This window comes from Berghia stephanieae, chromosome 12 (genome assembly GCF_034508935.2).
Source record: "Berghia stephanieae isolate SIO BIC M18660-M18661 chromosome 12, UCSD_Bste_1.3, whole genome shotgun sequence".
Classification (NCBI taxonomy): Eukaryota; Metazoa; Mollusca; class Gastropoda; order Nudibranchia; family Aeolidiidae; genus Berghia; species Berghia stephanieae.
Genome location: NC_088371.1, coordinates 33,445,049 through 33,455,215, shown reverse-complemented (window position 1 = coordinate 33,455,215; position 10,167 = coordinate 33,445,049). Strand labels below are relative to the sequence as shown.

Genomic DNA, 10,167 nt, shown 5'->3' with positions numbered 1-10,167 from the left:
AATATTTTTGTGTTCGTGGATAGCTCACACGGTAGAGCCACGCTCTCACCTGCCAGGCGGAGTTGTCGTACCAATAAGGTCGCAGGTTCAAACCCCACCACCGCCGCGAAAAAAAAAAAAAATTTTTTTATTCTCTATTGTCTTCTGGCACTTTTCTACTCACTTCATATCTTGTATGTTATATGTTTGTGTTGAGAATATTGGCTATCGAGCTTAATTATTGCTGGCCAACTAACAAAGCGGAGTTGTTTGTGTATTAGACCCGCGATCTCAAGTAGTCGTGAAAAGAGAGAGCTCTAGTAATGACTTGGGTTAGAGACGATCTTTTATTGGGATCGTGGATAGCTCATACGGTAGAGTCACGCTCTTTCCGGCCAGGCGGAGTTGTCGTACCAGTAAGGTCGCGGGTTCAAACCCACATCACCGCCGCGACATTTTTATTCTCTATTGTCTTCTGGCACTTTCCTACTCACTTCATCGCTTTGTATAATACTGTTATTGTAAATCATCCATTTGTTCACTCATCCCAGAACCTTCGCTTCTTATAGACCGAAAAGAACAAAAATCCCAAATTATGGTACTGTAACCAACGAAAAAAAAAATGCTTAATGTAACTAACAATTCTGGTGTTCAAGCCAATATTCAATAAAATCCATCAGAAGGTTGTGAAGATATTCACGTCAACTCGTGCGCGCGGGTTGTGGAATTCACGTCAACTCGTGCGCACGGGTTGTGGAATTCACGTCAACTCGTGCGCACGGGTTGTAGAATTCACGTCAACTCGTGCGCACGGGTTGTGGAATTCACGTCAACTCGTGCGTACGGGTTGTAGAATTCACGTCAACTCGTGCGCACGGGTTGTGGAATTCACGTCAACTCGTGCGCACGGGTTGTGGAATTCACGTCAACTCGTGCGCACGGGTTGTGGAATTCACGTCAACTCGTGCGCACGGGTTGTGGAACGGACTTTAATAGGTTCTATAGTCCATTCGAAGTCCCGTGTGCACGGAATATTACAAATTCCTCCAAAGTTACGAAATGTGGAGCCGTAATTTTTGGCATGCGGGCCTTTTAGATTTTAAGTGACATTACGAATTTTGAATACCGATAATGATTGACGGTTTTCTCACAATGCCGAATTCCTTTGATCTTTTCATCGTTTGCAATAAGATGTGACTCAAACTTTTTAATGTTTATAGTAATGGTGTGTTGATTCTCTTTCCCGTGGGGGAAAATAATCATAACAAAGTTGCATTCAGTGGCGTAGCTTAGCAAATAATTTTGGGTTGTTTGAAATAGTTTAATTATAGATAGGATTTATCTAGCACTTCACAGCATTGAAAACAGGCGGCGATTATACGATATCTTTTCCTTAGCGGGCATTGGCCAAATAATACATTGGACGACACAAGCAGCCCGTTAGGCACTTATACATCATCATCATGTAGTTCCATATCTGAAGCAGACGTCGGATGTCATCTTCCGCCAAGCTGATCTATCTCTTGCCAATTCTATTAAAGCAGCGCCACCTTTCTCAGCTTCATCTGTCCAAGTTCTTATCCCTTTCAAATAAGTTATTCTTTGTCTTCCTCTTATTCTTTTTCCATTCATCTTTCCAGTCAAGGCGAGTACTTCCAAACCAGGGTGGCGGATAATGTGTCCTAAAAATTCCATTTGGCGTTTGATGATTTTTGTTATCAGTGATCTTTTTCTGTTTGCCTTTTCTGAAATTTCTTCATTTCTTTTCCTTTCCACCCATGACACCCTCATCATTCTTCTGTAAAACCACATTTCCGCCGCCTCCAGTCTTTTAACCATGGTCTTGTTTATGGTCCAGCTCTCACAACATATAGCAGCACAGACAGTAAATATCAATCCAGGACTTTGATTTTTGTTTTCATGCTAATATTCCTGTTTTTCATAATTGTATGCAGCTGGTTGAATGCATTCTTCGCCATACCTATTCTTTTCATTATTTCACAATCTGATTTTCCATTGGATGTTACATTGAAGCCTAAATATTTGAAACATTCAACTTGTTGTATTGTTTGTCCTCTGCTTGTTATTACACAGGCTGGTGGGTTATTATTTTTAGATACCGTCATACATTCTGTTTTAGATATATTCAGTTCCAGTCCCATATTTTCACTACTCCTGACTACAACATCCAGTAATTCTTGTAGTTCATGTTCAGATTCTGCCAGTAGAACCGTATCATCTGCATACCTCAGATTTGTTACATTCTTTCCTCCACTTATACATTTTTCTGAAAAAGACATAAACGTTAAAAAAACAGGGAGTTCTTCTAATTTTTACGCCCGTTTCCAACAGGACGAGGAGAAATGCCTTTCACAAAGACATAACACCCGACCAACTGTCGAGCAAAACATCTCATAAAAGCCAGACGAGACATGTCACGAAATCCCACTGGTCGCCCATTGATGACGCTACGTGTTTACCATTCTTGAATTTTGTTCACTGGAAAATGGGGGGTGGGGGCGCTTTGAATGTATTAATGTGAAATATCACTGAATGTAAACTTCTTTAGGCTAACATCAGATTCCATGTACGTTTTGTACAGTATAACATTTCAAAGGAACCGCAGTTTTCAAATACAAGAGATGCATAATTAAGATGACATAAACATTTATTAATTTGACCTCTCCCCTCTGAGTTCCTGGTTGTAAGCCAAACTCCTATTTGCCGCATGCCATGAAAAAGAATTACGCGCTTCGCCTCTCTGGAGAAATTTAAATACCTATATTTTTTCCTCTGTGACAAATGTGAATCCATATCTTTTATCAGTTTTTATGAATGTAGAATTCACAACGGGAAGCTACGCCTCTGGTTTTCAAATATTAAATTGTAACAATTGTTTATGTCAAGTATGTACACAGTCTACAATTTGCTGTGTCATTTTGACCCCAGGGTGGCAGTGTTAGTAAGTAGTGCACACGAACCTCGTCGTTTGGAGAACTAAAACGAAGACTTTTCAACTCAAACGTGAAGTTTGTCCTACTGTATGGATGTGAAACTTGGAACGCATCACAGGCATGTATAAGAAGGGTACAGATTTTCGTAAACAGGTGCATGCAAAAGCTACTCAGAATAAAATGGATGGATAGAATTAAAAATGAAGAAGTATGGAAAAGAACACAGCAGAAACCAGTGGGAGAGGAAATAGGAAGAAGACGATGGAGGTGGATTGGACACACGTTTAGAAAGAATGACTCAACTATAACAAAGAAAGTATTGGACTGGAACCCTCAGGGCAGAAGATCAAGGGGAAGGCCACGAGGAACATGGAGAAGAATTAAAGAAGCTGATATACAGAGGAGTGATAAGACGTGGAATGAGATTTTTTAAAAAGTTGGCTCAGGATAGAGGATGGAAACTGTTTGTCTGTGTCCTATACCCTGACCCAGGGTGAAAAAGGCAATGATGATGATGATGATGATGATGATGATGATGATGATGATGATGAATCTAGTGGAATGGAAACCCCTGGTCAAGCCTGCGGGCGAGTTTAGCGATCGATATCATAACAGAATTCACTGTGTATAGATAGTTCGAAGATGACGTCACTCAGGCCTTTGTTATTGTTTTTGCCATCCGCGTTTGTGAGTTGTTCTCACTAAACTGTATTAACCAGACTATAAAAGTTCATGGTTACACAGAGTTTGTGTGTTGGTCCGTTATACTTCCGGATGGCAATGTTGTGAACTCCTTGGCCATGCGCATTCTATCTATAACATCGTATTGTAAAACATCATCTCAGACCCTTCTTTTTATATACCGTAAAGAAGAAAAATTCTAAAGTATAATACTGTAACCGATGCAAAAAAATCGGCTTGATTTCACCAACAATGGGCATGATCTATATTACATTTCCATGTGCTCGAGGTCATTGGTCACATTGGAATATGTGCTCAAAGTGACCCACATAGTGAAAAGTGTTCACAGTTTTTGAATTATCTATCATCACGATTGGTCATTTTGTTCAGCATGACACATGGGTATGCTTACAACTTTCATAAATAAAGCAGCGTGTTTATAGATAGTATGCAGATGACGTCACTCAGGCCTTTGTTATTGTTTTTGCCATCCGCGTTTGTGAGTTGTTCTCACTAAACTGTATTAACCAGACTATAAAAGTTCATGGTTACACAGAGTTTGTGTGTTGGTCCGTTATACTTCCGGATGGCAATGTTGTGAACTCCTTGGCCAAGCGCATTCTATCTATATTTCTGAAGTAATATCCAATCGTTGGACAGCAACAAATCATGTGATTGATGACTTGGTTGGACGAAAACATTAAGATAGATCGCTCCATTGAAATGTTCGAGCCAATTATCATCAAAATCCATCAGAATGTTGGGGAGATGTCCACGTCAACGAGTGCAGACGGGTTGTGGAATGGACGATAAAAACCTTTAAATGCTCTGTGCAACTTTTATGCATAGACACAATTTATCAATTATATAGATAGTTCGAAGATGATGTCACTCATGTCTTTGTTATTGTTTTTTTTTGCCATCCGCGTTTATGAGTACTTCTCACTAACTGTATTAACCAGACTAGAAACCTGAAAGGTTACACAAAGTTTTGTGTGTTGGCCAGTTTTACTTCCGGATGGCAATGTTGTGAACTTCTTAGCCAAGTGCATGCTATCTATAATTAGTATTCAATGTCAATTAATTGATAATATTGAGAATTAGATCTCTAATACATAAATATGTGTCATATTCAATATTCATCGTATAATTAACTCTATTTACATTCATTTGGCATGTCCGACTTGTACATTTGAGAGTTTCAAATAATTGATATACAAAAGACAATAATATCCATTGTCATGTTACGTTATCATCAAAATCAAATATAACGTTGTTAAGATCTTTATCGATAGCATTCTTTAAAATATCAATTGAATTAGAATTTTTTGTATCAATCTTTAGATTATTCCAAATTATCACAGTCCTTTGAATTTATTTTTTCTTATAGACGAATTACATCTTTCAACAAATATCTTAAAATTATTTCCCCCAGTATTTGTAACATGCGAATAATTTTAAAAAATCATTATAATCTATATTGTAAGAACCATGCACGAGTCTATATAGATAGAACGAAGTTGACGTCACTCATGTCTTTGTTATTGTTTTTTGCCATCCGCTTTTATGAGCAATTCTCACTAAACTGTATTAAACAGACTATAAACATCCAAGGTTACACAAAGTATTGTGTGTTGGTCCGTTATACTTCCGAATGGCAATGTTGTGAGCTTCGTCTTATCCAAGCGCATACTATCTATAGATAGTTTGCGCTTGGCTAAGAAGCTCACAACATTGCCATCCGGAAGTATAACGGACCAACACACAAAACTGTGTTTAACCGTAAACGCTTATAGTCTGGTTAATACACTTTAGTGAGAATAAACGCGGATGGCAAAAACAATAACAAAGACCAGAGTGACGTCATCTTCGTTCTATCTATATACATGAATTTGCTGGTTGAATTGTAACCAACGTGAGGATTTCCCTCTTGTTGGTCAGGAAAAAGGCTAAAGAGCGCATTTCCACGGATATAGATAGTTCTTAGTTGACGTCACTCAGGTCTTTGTTATTGTTTTTTGCCATCCGCGTTTATGAGTAATGCTCACTGAACTGTATTTACCCGACTATAAACGTTCATGGATACACACAGTTTTGTGTGTTGGTCCGTTATACATCCGAATGGCAATGTTGTGAGCTTCGTCTTATCCAAGCGCATACTATTTATATGAATGTGCTGGTTGAATGGTAACCAACGTGAGGATGTTCCTCTTGTTGGTCAGGAAAAAGGTGAAAGAGCGCATTTCCACGGATACACCACGCTCAACACGCTTCACAATTTGAAATCATCATTTATTTCTACTATCTTCTAGTGATAGTGTCCAAAGATTATCACCAAGCGATAATTTCACCAGAAAATAGTAGAAACGAATATTGATTTCAAATTGTAAATTTCGATCCACAAATTAAATAATTTTGTTTGAAAATTTCCTTCTGTTACAAATTGCTTCAAACGATATTTATGATATTATATTGAGGGTGGGGGGGAGGGGGGCGGGGGGGGGGGGGAGGTATAACTTCTAAAGTTAATTTGATACATTATAGGAAAAGAAAATATGTCATCCACTTTATCGAAACGGTATTGCATGTCAAGAGAATATATTATCCGCCTTATCAATGCGGTGTGATATAGGGCGGGGTGGTATTTGGCTTAAATTGGATTCAATAGTCTCATGTCACGTCGCCCAGCAACTCGGCCATCGTGGTTCTAAACAAAGAAAATCTGTACTTTTTATTCTTTATGCTGGCTAGAACTTTTCATGTCTTGTAATCAGAATGTGTTAAAGTCAAAACATTATCAGATTTATAACGTTTTTTTCCACTGGATACGCTTCTATGCTCATCGGAGAAATATTTCATAAGGGCGTCCGCCATTGTTCCGATAGTTTAGAGCCAGTTACTAAGTTACCATGCGTCATTAGGAAGGAAGTGACGTCACGACTGTTGAAGCGCATTGAACTTATAGATAGTATGCGATTGGCTAAGAAGCTCATAACATTGCCATCCGGAAGTATAACGGACCAACACACAAAACTGTGTGCATCCATGAACGTTTATAGTCAGGTTAATACAGTTCAGTGAGCATTACTCATTAACGCGGATGGCAAAATACAATAACAAAGACCTGAGTGACGTCATCTTCGAACTATCTATAGAAAGAACGAAGTTGTTTCATTCAGCTTTTTGTTATTGTTTTTAGACAGCCATTTTTATCGAGTAGTTCTCACTGCTAAATTGTATCAATTAGACTCTATATAAACAGTCAAGGTTACACACAGATTTGTGTGTATCTTGGTGCGTTATATCCGGCTGGCGACATGTTGTGAGTAAATTTCCTCAGCGCAGAGCATCAACTAGTCTATAGATAGTATGCAGATGATGTCACTCAGGCCTTTGTTATTGTTTTTGCCATCCGCGTTTGTGAGTCGTTCTCACTAAACTGTATTAACCAGACTATAAAAGTTCATGGTTACACAGAGTTTGTGTGTTGATCCGTTATATTTCCGGATGGCAATGTTGTGAACTCCTTGGCCAAGCGCATTCTATCTATAAATTTGACCATTTCCCTTTCAGCCAAGGACTTCGGCGAGGGCTAGGACAAAACCAAGTATTCTCATGACAAGACAAAGACTGAGAGCAAGTAGGAATAGGGGAAGGGTTTGCGGACACAACCAGAGACATCCGCTACCATCGTTATGTTATAGCCTGACAATGAAACCCAAAAAGACGGGCATTTTGACGTCATTATTTGGTTTTATCACCGCCTAGTGAGTTGTCGTTAGTAGTGCTCATGGAAACAAGTTATTTCATTGGTTGAACTATTGAATACAACTCACGATTTGTTTTCTTTTATGGCAAAAGACTGGCATTTTGACGTCGTTTTTGGTCAGTGTCAGGCCATAACTTTACGAAGGCCACGGAGGCACCCGCCTACCATGCGAGGTCAAAAAACCCAGTCCAGTTTTCTTTTTTTTTTCTTTCAAAAGGACACCTAATAGGCGATCTGTACTGTATAAACTAAAAAGTGCCTTACATTTGCCGAGGGAAATAAAATGAAGCTTTTCCAAGGACAGTGAGAAAACCTAGAAATATGATCTATAGGTTTGTTTTGTTTTTTTTTCTTTCTTTTTTTCTTTTTTTTTCTTTTTTTTAAATTAGAGCTTTTATATAGGGCAATATCCACTAAATGTGCTCAAAGCTCTTTAAAGGGATCCCTGACCAACAGCAACACGTGACATATAGAACGAAACGAGACATGACGCCTGTTAGGCGATGTTACCATTTTTTCCGATAGAGACAAAGATGTTGACGTCCAGGAAGACTACTCATTTTACACCTGAGTACGGTGAGAGAATGTGAGTAAAAAGAATCTTTTCCAAGGACTCAACTCAACTATGCGGCGAGGGAACCTCGAAACCAGGACCTTCCGATCCGAAAGCGAGTGTCATACCACTACAAGACCACATAGCAACATATTTTATCTATTTATAGATCTATTGAGTGTATGAAGACAACTGGGTACATTTCCCACTAAGTCGGTGTTATTTTAGAATATAATTCAAATTATAAAAATTTTAAAAATAAAATAAAATTCCCTTTATTCATCCCATAAGGGAAATTTGTCTCTAGGCCCTATTCCAAGGGAAGACTGGAATGGAATAACTCAGGCGTCAGCCGCAGTACAACGCCGCAAACTGAGCTAGGGTGAGGTGACTTGCTCAAGGCCATACAACGTAGAGGGTATTCGAACTCGGTACCTTTTGGGTATGAAGCAAAGACTGTACTGCTGAGCCACGCTGTCCCATTATTATTATTATTATTATTATTATTATTATTATTATTATTATTATTATTATTATTATTATTATTATATATATTTATTATTATTATTATTATTTTTTTAAAAAATAAAATGTGACCCATCGTCTCAAAACGGTATTATGTCGGAACGAACCATATGCTTAAAAGCCGAATTAAATGTTAAACTGGTCAATAATATAAATTGTTGGCACTAGCACCCCAAATAATGGTATCCATTCTCTTCAATAAAACATACAAACTCAACACAAGTCTGATATTTCTGGCTATAAATTCAATTTTCAACATCTTAACCATCCCGACTTAATACCGTTTTGAGGGGAAGGGTCACAAATATATTTGCGATAGTTTAGATGATAAGAATAATATCTCCGTCTTCTAGAAAAAAACACGTATTTAGAAATTTGGCCAGGAAGGAAACTCGTCCTTCAAATATCGATCGATTTGAAACGGCTCTCATCTCATCTTGGCAAAAAAAAAAAAAAACAAAAAAAAAACCCCAAAAAAACCTCTCAAACCTGAAGCTTCTGTCTGAAGTCCCGGGTTTGAGATTGAGAGTTTTTGACAAGACGAGGGTCGTTTTAAACGATCAAGAAATGAAGGACGAATTATCTGGCAAACAATTTTAGATACATTTTTTTAAGGGTTTTTTTTTTCCCCGGTTGATCTCTAACCCTCCCCCCTCCCCTCGCACCCCCCCCCCCCCCCAGTGCCATCTCTATAGATAGTTCGAAGATGACGTCACTCAGGTCTTTGTTATTGTTTTTTGCCATCCGCGTTTATGAGTAATGCTTACTGAACTGTATTAACCCGACTATACACGTTCATGGATACACACAGGTTTGTGTGTTGGTCCGTTATACTTCCGGATGGCAGTGTTATGAGCTTCTTAGCCAAGCGCATACTATTTATACCCCAACCCTTTCATTCCATCATGAGTACTACTTAGACCGCCGTGCACAGATCAAATAATATAATGTTTTTTCTTCGATGTATTTGAAAAACAATTTAGATATCTATGTCATCGAGAGAGCAATTTTCAGTAATCCAATATTATTTACATGGATATTATTGATTACACTCTGGGTATTGAAAATCATTGTGTGAAATAATAAGTTGAAATTATATAATATGTCATTTTCTTTACTTTGAAAACGTTTGAGTTGAATAAGAAGAAAATCTTGATGTACTTAAACTACTAGACTGTTTCCCATTTAGTGTAAATAGGTAGATATTCAATTTATCTCACGAGCATAAAGAGTTCGGTGTGCGCTTATTGGCTTGTTACGATTGTTAAATTGTCGTTTGTTTGAATAGAATTTAAGGGGGCGTAATCATATTATTATTATTATTATTATTATATTATTATTATTATTATTATTATTATTATTATTATTATTATTATTATTATTATTATTATTATTATTATTATTATTATTATTATTATTATTACTTTCATTATCATTATTATTATGTCACAAGATAAATAGCAAATATGAAATATACCTATCACCAAAATGGGCTACCAATTTTCGCCGACTTACAAAGGAGATTTTGATTCTTTGTGTGTGCGTGCGAGGTGCGCATATATATATATATATATATATATATATATATATATATATATATATATATATATATATATATATATATATATATATATATATAACACGAGAACACACGACTCCAATGCTTTTGACTTTACACTGGCTTCCCATTAGGGCCAGGGTGCTCT

At 37.4% G+C, this 10,167-nt stretch overlaps 1 protein-coding gene across 6 annotated transcripts in view; it reads left to right on the top strand.

Moving 5' to 3' along the window:
• The first annotated feature begins 9,537 nt into the window (after window positions 1-9,537).
• The window catches only part of LOC144957762 (uncharacterized), a 22,940-nt gene continuing 22,310 nt past the window's right edge, over window positions 9,538-10,167 (top strand). The window contains exon 1 of one of the 6 annotated variants that reach the window (XM_078889163.1): window positions 9,538-9,659. The gene's annotated coding sequence lies outside the window, so the exon portion shown is untranslated. Of the gene's footprint in view, window positions 9,698-9,943; window positions 10,012-10,114 lie in introns of those variants that run through there. The other 5 variants (XM_078889170.1, XM_078889165.1, XM_078889164.1 and 2 more) reach the window with 5 other exon arrangements.